This window comes from Anastrepha ludens, chromosome 5, assembly GCF_028408465.1.
Source record: "Anastrepha ludens isolate Willacy chromosome 5, idAnaLude1.1, whole genome shotgun sequence".
NCBI classification, from domain to species: Eukaryota; Metazoa; Arthropoda; class Insecta; order Diptera; family Tephritidae; genus Anastrepha; species Anastrepha ludens.
In genome coordinates, this window is record NC_071501.1 from 87,559,065 (window position 1) to 87,571,711 (window position 12,647).

The 12,647-nt window shown below is 33.3% G+C and overlaps 1 long non-coding RNA gene across 2 annotated transcripts; it reads left to right on the plus strand.

Annotated features, from left to right (window-relative positions):
• Positions 1 to 2,370: 2,370 nt before the first annotated feature.
• On the plus strand, positions 2,371 to 12,336 carry LOC128864308 (uncharacterized). 2 transcript variants are annotated; one of them, XR_008454671.1, is made up of 4 exons: positions 2,371 to 2,807; positions 2,862 to 3,050; positions 11,043 to 11,157; positions 11,937 to 12,336. It is a non-coding gene; the product is annotated as an uncharacterized LOC128864308 (long non-coding RNA). The 2 variants fall into 2 exon arrangements; XR_008454672.1 differs by lacking the exons at positions 11,043 to 11,157; positions 11,937 to 12,336 and having other exon boundaries at positions 2,862 to 3,079.
• Positions 12,337 to 12,647: the final 311 nt, after the last annotated feature.

Sequence of the window (12,647 nt, forward strand, 5' to 3'; positions counted from 1 at the left end):
AGTCAAAAGAACTCGAATTTTTCATCATAGGAATCCGTAGGCTGGCAGAAAGTTGGAGTAAAATTTTAGCTTCCAATGGCACATACTTCACATAAAATCATGCATTATTTGATTGTTTATATCATTTGTAATTTCGGCTAAGAAAATACGGAAACTTATTCCCATACCCAATATAATTCGATATTTTCGCTTGCTTTTTGGATTTTCCGGATTTCGTAAAAGGAATTTTTCCAATCAAAATTTAGATTGATGGGATTATTTAATTTAATTTTTAAATATAACCTTCGTGATTTTTAGTTTTTAAGTAAACCTTCTGATAAGCAATATTAATGTTTTTTATTCATCAATAACCAATAAAGATTTTCAGGTGCGAGAATTTTACGGGGTATTCGTCATTTGATGAAAAGCAAATAGACTTCCGATTGATTTAGACTTTTCCCCACCTAACTTCTCACAGTTGAATTACTGCTTTTACTTCAAGCGTTTCAGACAAAGCTGCTATTTGGTCTCATTTTATATATGTATTTATTTTAGTATTTTTCTATTCATTTTTGACAGTTATCGAAGCCAAGCAAGCAAAGCCAACCTCCATTTCTAGCGCACCTGAAGTCTAAACGCTTGAGCGGAGACCTCACATGTTCTTGTGTAGTAGAAAACACAGACATGTTTGTGCAGATATTAAATACCTACCTGAGTTTTATGTAGTAAATTAATATTCGGAAATTGCAATGTTGATGCCTCTGTCAGCTAATCCTTACACTGACAATCCGCCTATCTCTTACATACCCATACATCTCTGCGTGCCCAAACCTCACGTGATGTGGAAAATGAGCGCGACTGGCTGTTGATGATCACTGCTTATCGCACCGTTGTTGTTTTTGATGGTTTACAAGGCTGCTGAGTGCTTAGCGAAAAGCTAAAAAATGAAAAAGAAAAAAGTAGCCTCAACGTGTTTTTTACTATTATTTTTACATTTTTACTATTTATTCTGGTTATTGTGCTTGTTGTTGTAATTCATTGCTGCAACAACTCATAGAATGCTTTCACAAATATTTACTATTTATTTGCTAGTTGTAAGTTCGAATGTGAGCGATTGTAGCGCTTGTAGATCTTCTGTTTGCTTGTTGGCATTTCGTGTTATCTAAATAAACACAAATTAATAAATTTTTTCCTTGATTAAATACAAGTAGGTAAGCGCGTTAAAAAGCAACAACGCCAACAACAGCAAAATAATAAGGCGGCAGCAACAGCAACAACAGTAAAATAAAAAGGCGGCAGCAACAATAACAACAGCTTGGTTAGCAGCAGCGAGCAGCCAGCCAGTGAAGTTGTCAGCACAGACAGGCGCATAGGGAGTGAGAGCAAGAGAGAGAGTGAGGGAGGGGCAACAATAACTGCGTTGACGACTGCCTATTTATCACCTGCAAGATTTTCGTTGTCTTCTCATCGTTTTTCCTTTTTGAAGAATCTTTAAAATAACTGACAAGGTCACCGACAGCTGTAAATATGTAAACACAACACGACTTTGTGCGTGCAATGCTGTTTGTTCGTGCATAAATGTCTGCCTGCACTGGTGCTCGTATATGCGTATATGTGAAGATATTCTATTATTTGTAGATGTAAATATGGTAATTCTACTTCGCCTCCATTCAAACTCAATGTAAACACAGACGATTTGCATTCAACGAAAATTCACGTCAGAAGCATAAAATAAAAACTGGCAAAAAATAATACAAAAGAAAGGCGAACAAGAAGAAGCAGCACGAAGCAAGAGTAAAAAGGCATGAAGGTGGTGGCCTGCAGCCGATTGAAAACATAATAAGTGCCGAAGGACGGAAATTAATGGAAAATTTCGCGCGCGGTGCTGTTGAGATAAATTTAATTTCGTTTGGTTTTTGTGTTAAATTTAATTTCGTTTGTTCGTATATAAAGTTTAAATGTGTAATTTATCAAGGAATAAAAAAACAAAAAAAAAAAAAAAACTTTTATAAAATATCATTTTTTTTTATTCGCTGTAAATTTTTCGATCTCCGCAATTCATTTTGCAATTTGGCACTGAAAGGCCACCTTGGCACAGGAGATGTGAAGCCTTTATCCAAAATACGATTTCTTCGGAATTCTTTCTCCAAATATGTTTTATAGCTCCTTTGTGAATTTGGAAGGTATTTTTTTTACTTCTACAGCAATAAATTTTTTTTTTAATATTTTTAAAGCTATGTTACTTAAAATTGTTAAGATACAATTTTTTTTCAATAACCTTAGCGCTTTCCTTTTCGCTTGCTGGAAACGCACTCGGAATCACTGCTGTGTTGGCAGCGTATTTTATGATCACAACAACGTTGGCTACTCCCGTTCGTATCCAAAGGAAATGTCATCTATGCCATTCAAAATTATTAAATTTCTGCGTCAGTAAAATTTTGTTTGAAAAATTCTGTAGACTTACTTAATGTGAAATTTTGCGTAGTACAGCCCAAGACGCATTCATTGAAGGTGAAGGCATTGGACTAACAACAACATTTTGCTCGATGGAATGCCATGCCAAAAGAAAATAAAAAAGAAAAGGACGAACTGCCTTGAATAGCATTAGAATCCAGAATCATACAACGATTGTGCGAATGGGACGACTTTTCGTCAAATCATTTTGTGCTGGCATCCGAATGTACGTGGCGAAAGAAAGAAAAAACAAATCAGCTAATCTACTGATATCACCTTTAATAGATTCGCCTTGGTACAGCCGATTTGTTATATTCGACTTCGACAGAGTGACCTTTTTCAAAGATTGTAAATATTTGAAACTTTGCATGAACGTAAGCAATTTCATTTTCCTTCAAATCTATTTTAAAATATTTTTTTCATCGCAGATTTTTAGGATTTCCTTGAACACATCTCCTTTTTGTTTGCTCAAACGAAATCTTTGATAGCTTTCTGCTAGCACGTCGACTACATTAAACCAAAATGCCAAGCAAAATAGCCACGAAGTTACCAATTTATTACCCATCTAAGGAGTTACTGTTAATAAATATCGGCATGAATTTTCACACAGCATGAAAGTAAAGCTAGTGACCATTTTACACATCTATCCATTTTTTTTTTAGTTTTTGGATTATGAAAGATTCACCAAATGAGCGAAACTTTTTCTGGAGAATCATTTAATGCCTCAACCACGTTTTACATGAGTGCCAGGCGGAATAATAATATTTTTTTCTAAAATTAGCTGATCTCAAGTAGTAGCCGAAATTATACTTCATTAGCCAGTCTGAAGGTGACTTATCTATGCATTGCGGAATCGGAGCGGTATGCTAAATTTCACCTAAGTCTCTGGGTCTCACTCTTTATGTAATACTATTTTCTGTTTTCTGGACAGACTAGCAAGTACAGCACTCAGACATTAATTAGGTCCCTTGTACTGCTTTCGGTTCCCTATTTAATTTTATTTGAATCTACTCGACCTCTGAAGAAATCTGAGTAGATCTTGTGGTACCAAGAAGCCAAGATGGTCGCTTCTTAACAAATCAGTGCCAAAGACCTCAACCCTGATGCGAGCGAAGGCTGGACAGATACACTGAAAGTGTTCCACCGCCTCATCCTCCTCTCCACATGCTGGGCAGAGTGCACAGCCTGAGATGCCCATCTTTTCCATGTGCTTTGCCCATAGAAAGTGGACCGTGGCCCGTGGTTAGAGTAACCCGTGGTTAGAGTAACCCGTGGCTTTGATGGCTGCAGAAGAGAGTGGCAGAACGGGCTTGGGTCCAAGGAATGCTGGGCCTGAAGTAGTTGGAAAAGCTCCGACGCAAACTATGGCCAGTCTCGATAAGGTTCTCCTGACTCCCACGAGGAGGAGTCTACTCATCCAGATCACTGATGATTAGGTAATAATAGGTCCTATCATTGTTGTGTAGATCCATAGGACCATGCTAGGAGAAAGACCCCACGTTTATCCAAAAACACTCTTGTACTACCAGAAGGCTGTCAGTGCTTTGGATGTCTTTGTTTCAACGTGTGATCTCCAAAGAAGTTTACTATCGAGGATTACTTCAAGATATTTAATTTATTTGGATAGCTGGATTACGACTCCTTTTAGCTTAAACAGAACGAGTCCATCCAGCTTCCTCCTTCTGGTGAAGAAGACAATACCAGGCTTGGTGGGACCTGTTACCAAACAGGCAACGTCGTCCGCATATGCTTGTGCGTAGACTCCCGAGTCGTTTAAGGTGGTGAGCAGAGGATATCTTGCGGGCAACGTCTATTATCCCCGCATGAGACCAGTAGATCTTCCTCTGCTCGCACCGTGACGATTCTTTGGGCTAGTATCGAACGAATCCAATTCACTAGCACCCGGTCTACGCCGTGCCTACTAGCAGAGCTACACATATTATCAAAAGTGAGATTATCAAACGCCCCTCTATGTCCAAAAAGATGCCCATAGCGTAGTCCTTCCTGTCGATGGCCAGCTCTACCCTAGCAACAAGGTTTTGCAGTGTTGACTCGCAGGACTTTCCTTTGATAGGCATGCTGAAATGGACACAGAAAGTAAGCCTACAGCGACTTCTGACGTATGCGCAACGCCACCAGTCGTTCGAGACTTTTCAGATTGAAAGAAGTCATGCTGATGGGTCTAAAGCTTTTGGGGCTGGTGTAGTAATCTCTTCCAACCGTAGGAATGAAGGCGACCCTCACCATCCTCCAAGAACGTGCTGTATATGCCAGGGCCAGGCATACAGGGAAGATTTTCTTCAAGGCAGCTCTCACGGATTCGGCCATCGGTCAAGAGTCCCCTACCTGAAAAGAATTTTCCTCACTCAGATAATTCCAGCCGAATTTTTTTTTCGTTTTTTAACTGCATTAGCTATTTCGAGACATGGTTTTTTAAGTCGATGGCAGGTAAAGGAGAATTCGCGACGTGAACTGAAGTCGATTATGGGAAACTCGTTTGAAAGATGCTTTAATTATTGGCTTATTCGTTGGCATAAGTGTTTTGCTTCGAAAGGCGCCTATATTGAAACATAAACAATTTATTATTTCCTATTATTTATTTATTAGTTAGGCAAATGCAAAAAAAAAAAAGAAGAAATTACGGTCCATAGAAAAAAAAAGTTTAATAGCTACTTGAAAATATTCATATAGGAGACTAAGCAGGCAGGGATTTGGAATACCACATAGACATGTGCTCAAGATAATAGGAGCGTCATAATTTATGAAGTCTTAACTTATTTTGTTTTTTCTTATGATTTTTTCTTTTTAATTTTGATAAAAGTGTAGTTCAATAAAAAAAAACCATATAACGCAAGGTTCTAAGCTTTGCAGACAAAAAAATGTAACAAATTTAAATGTATTGTCATAAAACTTTTAAAATTTTGCTGGCGCACGAGGGCTGTATGCCCTCAAATTGAGTAAAGTACTGTATATTTTACTGCACATAGAGGAGTACTTCACCGCTCACCTCAATGAAAAAAATTAACTATAATAATAGCTCTCTTGCAATTTCATTGCCTCTTTTTGACATTCAAATTATTTTTGTTTGCTGTTATTGCACTAATTTGCATTGTTTTCCCCCCTTGTTACTTTTGATTCATGCATTTGTGTTATAACTTGTGTGTGTGTGTGTGTAAGGTTGTGTAGTTGTCACTAATTTCCATAGAAATATCAATTTATAATAATTCGCACGCGGCAATCAGGCGCTACAGTTTAAATATAAGTAGTTGAAAAAAAATAGTAATAATAAAAAACGAAGCGTCTCTATAAAAAAACCTCAGCCACAACTTAATATCGCTGACTAATTTGTGCATACTTTGTTTTTGTTGTGTTCTTTACTGATATATTTATGCATGCTTTTTGCACTTTGTGACTATGACTTACATGCACTTGTTGTTGTTGCTGGTGTTCACACTGTTCTTATTATTATTAGTATGTTTTTTTTTTGTTTTTTGCCACTTACATTTGTGAGCTTCTCATTTAAATTTAATTGTTAAATCACGTTTCAGCAAAACCAATTATCCAAGTGGCACCTCAGCGAGGCGGCTGCCCTGTCACTATCACCACACTGCCACTGACACTGGCACCGCCACCCGCAATACATCCGCCCCAAAGCCACCCATGGCGAGCGAAATTTCTGCTACTGTGCAACTCATTTCGAACTGCAGTACATTTGTTATTTTTTTGCAGTGCATTTTTGAACTTTTTCTCGTTCTTATTCAAACCGAAACACACTTTGGTTTACCATAAATGATTATGAATTTGCTTATGCGAGTAGTAATAGAAAGAGCTGCAAGTGAGTAATGTCGGCAGAAGAGGGCACACAAATGTCAAATGTAGGTATGTATGTATGTGTACATGTGCATATGTGTACATACGTACATGCATAAAAGCAAGCAATCGCTTGGCAGCTTTTCTTGCACTTTGGTCGTCTGTCTTTTCGCAGAATCAACGCATGAGTCTGTGCGGAAGACCTAAGCGCGTGTTTTATGACTAATCAATCGCTTTTAATTCCACCTATGAGTGCTCAAGTAATCACCAGTGCAGGTGCACTATAAAGTGTGGTCATGTTCATGTGTATGTACGAGTAAAATGTGTTCTTGCAAGAACTCGTAATTACTTATGTAAATTGACTACAGCTTAAGCGTAAACAAACAAAGAAGCAAACAAGTCATATCTTGCGTTAAGCGTGTCTTTAACCCGTCATTGACCTGACTTTGATAGATAGATAGATATTTTTATGTTTATAATTTATATTTTATGTTTTATATTTTATATTTTATATTTTATTATTCATATTTTATATTTTATAGTTTATGTTTTATAGTTTATATTTAATATTTAAAAAAAATCGAATACTTTGCCTTAACTACAATAGAAACAATTTTTGCTTTAAAACTTAAAACTTGAGGTTGATCTCTTGCAAGCATAGGCGTGGTTGGATCTTGAATTCCATCTTTAGTTGCGCAACGGCAAGATATACCCGTCGAAAAAACTCACTAAATTTTGACACTTAACTTTTTAAATTTAAGTTTAACTAATTTTGATGATAAGAAAAAAGACTAAGAAAATATTTCATTTTTAAGAAAATTTAAAAAAAAGTGAACTGTGCAATTTTAAAGACATTAATTTTTAGTATATAAAAGTGAATGTTTGGAATTCTTGTGGAGAGAACAACTCGAAAGGCAGTTGAATTACGCCCTGTTGGAGGCCGGAAAAGAGGACGTCACAGAAAGAGATGGACCGAAGGCGTGGAAGCTGATCTTGAACAGCTAAATGTGCGGCGGTGGAAGGAGGTAGTCTTAGATAGAGACAGTGGCGCAAGGTTTCGAATGAAGGAATAGTCTACCAAGGGCTGTGATGCACAGGAGAAAAATATAACAAAGAGGAGGTTTTAAGTGCCCCAAAAATTACGTTTAAACAAGCCTTTTTTTATTATAAGTATTGTACCTTTTCTTTTTATAAAATATTTCCCTTAAATTTGCACAAAGTTGAAACGTTGATTCATATGACTTAAGTGAAATAATTACCCATATTTTTTATTGAAAATTATCTAAAAGTATATTAAAAAATTAAATGTCAAAATTTATAATAACAAGGAGAGCAAGGTTGTTTTTGCGGCGGGCGTAAATTGAATAAAAAAATAGCCATATTTTTCTCGTGTTATTCAAAATAATTAATACACAAAAATATTAAAATACTAACAGTATTTTATAATTTTTTATACTATCTTAAAATATTCGGTCGAAAGTACATTTTTACCCCACAAGAGACTAACATTATTTGTTAAAGGTTAGTTGGTATAACTAAAATATAAACAGCGAAAAATATAAAATATTTTATGACTTTTAATTTTTTGTGTAACTTTTTTATTCCACACAAAAAAAACCAAAAAATATATTATCACGGTATATAATATAATTACTTTAAATAAAGGGTGGTTAAGTTTCAAGGGCAATTTTTTTAGGAAACTACTGTCATTTCTACTTAGTATGATAATATTGGTATGGCTCAATATTATGTAACAAAATATCGGCCAAAGGGCCGCCTCGGCCTTAGCGGCACACCTCCATCCGATGGTCCAAGTTTTCGATGACGCTGAGGCATAATTGAGGTTCTATGCCGTTAATATGCCGAATCATCTCATCCTTTAGCTCTTGAATTGTTGCTGGCTTATTGACGTACAGCTTTTCTTTCGAATAACCCCAAAGAAAGAAGTTCAACGGTGTCTTTGTTGTTTAGGTGTGGTTCACATTCAACATCGGCTCTTGAAATTTAACCACCCTTTATAAAAAAATGTACAAGTCTATAATATTTCATACGATTTAAATTTTTTGTCATATCCCGTTGAAGGTAAATTTTTACCAAAAAAAAAACAAACAAAAAAAAATTAGATAACATTGTTTGTTAAGGGTTAATACATATTCCTAATAAAAATTTAAATAACATTATTTGTCAAAACATTTGTTAAAAAATTTTGTTCTTAAAATAATTTATAACATTTAGTTAAAAATTTAAAAAACATTATTTGTTAAAACATTTGTTAAAAAGTCTCGTATTTAAAATAATTTATAACATTTAGACTTTTGTGATATTCCATTGAGGGTAAATTTTTACCCCCTAAAAAATTTAAGTAATATTAATGTAAGGGTGATTGACATACATTGGAGGTACCAAATTATAAATTTAAAATACAATAATTTTTAGCTTATAATTTCTTTATATGATATATTACAGGGGTAAATTTTTACCCTTAAAAAAGTTTGAATACCATTATTTTAAGGGTGATTAATATACATTTTAAGTACATAAGGAATTAAAAATTTAAAATATTTTGCGACATTTAAATATTTCGCAATATTCCCATTGGTTAAATTTTTACCCCCTAGAGGAATTTAAATATCATTGCTTGCTAAGGGATATATTATATGATTGGGGTACAATTTTCCCAAAATCACTTTCCCAAAAAAATTTTTTCCCAAATTTTTTTTTCCCAAAAAATAATTTTCCCAATGCCATTTTTCCCAAACTAAAAATTTCCCAATAAATTTTCCCATAAAATATTTTTCCCAAAATATCGTTCGTCTGTAAAATATCGCATATACATTTGCAATGAATGGGCGAGTACATTTTTTATTATTTGAAAAGAAATGATTTTTTGCATTCAATTAATTCCGCCATAATTAGAAATTTTGACTTTAGGCAGCAAATTTTGGCTCATGAAATTTTGACACGAAAAGAATGGCGTGAAAAAACTTGTTTATATGAGTGAAGTTGGATACATTCGTTACCTTGTCTTTTTATCCGAATTGAAAAATGTATATTGAAAAACTTTTTCGAATCTTTTTCGATTACTTAAGTATAAGATTTTTGATTATTATATACACTCATATTGTCGGAATCGTCGAAAAATGTGAAATAGTAGAATAATAAAAATTAATTTCAGTAGTATTTGTTCGGGAAAGCTATCTATTGGAAAAAAGTTATTTTGGGAAAACATGCATTCGGGAAAAAACAATAAAGCGGGAAAAAATATTTTTGGGGAAAAAAATATTGGGAAAATTATTTTTTGGGAACAAATTTTTTTGGGAAAGTGATTTTGGGAAAAATGACCCCCACCATATTATATATTTTAAGTGTGTAAGAAATCTCAAATTACGAATGTTTTCTAGAAATTACATATTTTGTAAAATTACCTTGGGGTTAAAATTTTTACCCCTCTAAAAAATAATTTTTTTAAGGGTAGATATACATTTTAAGTATATCAAAAATATTTGTTACATATAAATTTTTCATAATATTACGTTGGGGGAAAATTTTTACCCCTAAAAAATTAAGTTAACATTGTTTGTTAAGGTTTAATCTACGTTTTTACGTTTTTTTTTATTACTCCGTTGAGGGTAAATTTTTTCCCCCGAAAAAAAATTTAAATAGCATTGTTTGTTAAGGATTAATACACATTTCAGTCATATATTATAAAAAATTAAAAATTGAAAATATGGTTTAATTAGGTTAATTACAAACTTTTTTCGTTTAATTCGATTCGGAGTATTTGCGAAATATAAAATAGGAAAAATTGTCCAAGCTTAATGGAAATTATCACAGTGTCAGTTAACTGTAAACGGCCATATTTTCCCTGATTTTCATTAAAATTATATAAAAAAAGTCAATATATTTTTTTCAAACGGCATACAGTTTATTTATACATTAAAATAATAAACATTTTTTTTTTATTTTAATCATTTAAAATGGCGGATGTACACTCAATTCTTCCAGGAAGGTCGCAGCGGGACTTCTCAATCGGCGGGCATTATAGCATCGGCGTCAGTGACCTGAATACAAAACAACAAAAATTGTTTTGTTTATTAATGTCATAATTTTTATATGAATTACACAAAAGTGGAAAAAAATGAATTTTGGGGCGAATTTTCCTACTAATTTTGCTTCGAAAAAATTATTTTTTCGGCTCGAACGCAAAGAATAGAGTCTCCTCGGTTGATGATCTGTAATATAAGAAATACTTAAATTTACGTTCTAAAATTTTGTGACAATTTCTTAAAGGATTATATTAACATTTTATGAAAAAAAAAATTTAGTTTTTCGAAATTTTACAGGTATCTGCCCCCTTAATGTATAAAAACTTTCTAAAAATGTTGCCCTTAATTTTGTGTTATATTTCATTCCGGATAAATTTTTACCGCCGACGATAGTCGTTTAAATGTAGCGATGCTTGTCTAGGGTTAAGGAAACCAACAATTGCAGTCGCGATATCGTAATTAAGCCATGATTATGATTAATGACCCACGTGTCATACCAGCTTGATTAATGTACATACGTGCGTATGTTGGTTTGTGGTTATGTTTTTATGTTTCATAATTCATTCATAAGAACTTCAGCCGCTGCGCAAGAGAGTAAATCAGTTTAGTTTTTGAAAGACATTTAATTTCTTTATAGAAATAAATATTTTAACTGATGGTGAATAGTAATGATCTTAGCTTTACTTATTTATTGAATGTCTAATCATTTTGTCTTGATCTCTTGAATAATAGGCCTGTGTTTTTCATTTTCAGGCAGGTTTCGGGTGAATTAACGTAGGAACGAAATGCGCTATCAATTCAATAGAATGTACGCAGCGCAGAAACACTGGAACACAGGAAACATCATTTGAGCCATTTTCTTGAAATCGTGAGATATGCAAAACAATTTGAATAATTTGGAAAATACGGATATGGGTTATGACATTATATAATATATATATATATAATTGGCGCGTACACCCTTTTTGGGTGTTTGGCCGAGCTCCTCCTCCTATTTGTGGTGTGCGTCTTGATGTTGTTCCACAAAGGGAGGGTTATTACATTAGTTTTGTATTTTTTCAAATTTATAATGTAATATTTTTTTAATGTGATGAACATAAATTCATTCTTTTAATAACATCAAAAGGACTTACATCACTTTGAAAGTCAGCAAAAAGTAAAAAACTTACATTTAAAAAATATGATTTTTTTTTCTTTGTTCACTCTCCTCGAGAGCATTGGGCCTCGACAAGACTCAGCCTTGCGTTGGTTTCGTTAATCTATTTTGCTTTCTGGCAGGGTAGGTGATTAGCCTGCCGCTAAGAATATTAAACATGTCATCTAACTCGAAACAAACAATTTTTTTTAAATACTTCAAAAATAAAAAAAAAAAATAAAAAATTGAAAGGATTTATTTCAACATTTACTCTTCAACCAAAATTATTTATACTCTTACTATTCATATTTTTTTACTTCTTTCATTATGATCAAGTTTTCGAAAATAGTCATGATGTATTAGTCATTTCTTGTCCGAAACCTAACGTCGAAGTTATTTGTTGTTGTATGGTTTTATTTTTGATGTTTCTTATTCTTCTTACAAAAAATCCTTGATCACTCAATTTCACAGTTTCTATAAATTCGCCCGGATTTTTTTCTGGACCACTTCAGGTTAATGAAAACACACAAAGCGGCTATCTCAAAGTGGCTCTCAACTGGCTGAGAACCAACAAAAGAAATACTAAATGGGTAATTTCGGCTACAAACTGGCGACCTCGTGCAAGCAAAGAAGTGGACAGAATTTTAGTATATCTAAGAATGTAAATATGTGGGTTTAGAGTTAAGAGAACCTTCTTTAAGTTATCTGAAGTAAACAAAAAAAAAAAAAATGAATTAATTACGTGCCTCACAGCTAAGCTCATGGAGACAGAGTGGAAAATGAGCAAATAACACAGAAGCTCCTATTCAAATGTTAAAAAACATTTCTAATTTGCAAATGTTTACGTATTTAAAATGTAAATTAACCCTTAACAATCAGTGTTTTCGAAATTTGTTTAGGTATAAAAATTTTCCGCCCATGGGTGCATAACAAAAATTTTGAATGTTCAAAACATTTTAAAATTGTAATTTTTTATATACTTAAAATGTATATTAATATATTATATAATGTTATATACATTTTTTTAGGGGACAAAATTCCCCCCCAAAATTGGAATATTAAAGAAAAAATTAAATGCAGTGAAGTATTTGAAATTTGTAATTTTCTTAATGATTATTAACACTTAACAAATAACGTTATTTAAACCTTTCGGGAGTAAAAATCTACCCCCAATGAAATATTAAAGAAAAAGAATTAAATGCTACAAAGTATTTAAAATTTAT